The 1,480-nt window shown below is 43.5% G+C and overlaps 1 long non-coding RNA gene across 1 annotated transcript; it reads left to right on the forward strand.

Annotated features, from left to right (window-relative positions):
* Nucleotides 1–283: 283 nt before the first annotated feature.
* Nucleotides 284–1,255, forward strand: LOC123586988. The gene is made up of 2 exons (XR_006707052.1): nucleotides 284–846; nucleotides 1,100–1,255. It is a non-coding gene; the product is annotated as an uncharacterized LOC123586988 (long non-coding RNA).
* Nucleotides 1,256–1,480: the final 225 nt, after the last annotated feature.

Genomic DNA, 1,480 nt, shown 5'->3' on the forward strand with positions numbered 1-1,480 from the left:
ATACTGGTTCCTGTTGGGGCAAGACAGTCTAGTTTCCTCCAGTGATGACTTCAGGCGAAATATGTACTTTTGTTTACACTGGGGCTTGGAATGAGGCAGATGCCATGGACCCCCCAAGAGCCCGCTCTTGAGACCTGGATTGTCTCAACATAGTCCAGATCATTTGCTTCTCTGACCTGTATGGTGGGAGCATGTGCAGTAGGCACCCCATTAGCCAGGTGTGGGTGACTAATACAGCCTCTAGGATGAAGGAATCCCACTGAAAATCTTTCTGGGGCAGCTGCTTTTAAAATGGTGACAATACCCATTTGGCCTGGCTTGCCTAATGGGGTCCTGGGTTTATCAGTGTGGGGTGGACCAGGGCCACCCAAAATGTTCCATAATAGCATATTAAGTAACTTTAATTCAAAATAATTAAGAAAGGTCCAGTGCAGGAAGGACATACTGACCCTCCTTCGTCTCCAGAAAATAGTAAATAAATCTTCCATATGAAAGATACCCTTCTTGTACCAAGAGGTAGAGAGACATCCTTGTGGTCAGAGACGAGGAATTCCAACCTGAAGAAACCTATAGTAACAAAACCTTGTTATTTTTACTAATCTACTCCAGCCCAAGTTCTTTGTATAAAAGCTGCATGTATTGGTGGGGGGGACCTCTATTTTAATATTGGGTTTTTGTGCATACAAAATTAAACTTCTTCCATTTAATTCTCAGGCCAGCTAGAAGGACCTTTGAAGGATAAATTAAAATTTTTGCTGCCCAAGCATAGTCCGGGGCAAATGGTAACTAGCTGGACACTGCTACAGCTGAGAAATCCTGAGACATCTGACAAATAGCTGTCAGAAGGTAAGAATCTTAACCACATCAACCCCCAGTCTCTGCCTACATGGTCTAATGTATGTGACAATGGTGAGAGGCCTTTTTCCGTCCCTTTTCAATTTGATCAGCAGGAGAAAATATTTGTGGAACTAGTCTCGTGAGCTTAGTGACTCTGGAAAACTTGGCAGAGCACTCTTGGTTTGACAGATTCATTTCCTCCCAGAGACGGTCACTGTTTACCTTCATCTCCTCTTTTTTTTTGGTCATTTGTCTTAAAAAGGAATTACGTAGGACATAATGCGAACATAAACTCTTCTAAGCCTGCTGTCCAAGCCAGCCTCGCAGACTGGTGAGTTCCCAGTTTTCCTCACACTGACATCTGTTCGGACAAACTTTGCTGTAGATCCCCTACATAAAATCCAAATAAGGTTTTTTTCTTTTTGTTTCGTTCTATGTTCTTTTGATTTTATGACCAGTGAGAATCTTCTCTCATCTCTGCCATCTAGAAGGTGTACTCACCTGAGTGCACCCTGGTGGCCAAACAGACTGGGGTTCCATGATCCACAGGTATGGGAAGCACTCCTTGTCCAGCTATGGCAGCTGTCATGGGAGGCTGTCATAACAAAAACCCTTTATGGGCTTTTTCTTAACCTTCTTGCTT

This window comes from Leopardus geoffroyi, chromosome C3, assembly GCF_018350155.1.
Source record: "Leopardus geoffroyi isolate Oge1 chromosome C3, O.geoffroyi_Oge1_pat1.0, whole genome shotgun sequence".
NCBI classification, from domain to species: domain Eukaryota; kingdom Metazoa; phylum Chordata; class Mammalia; order Carnivora; family Felidae; genus Leopardus; species Leopardus geoffroyi.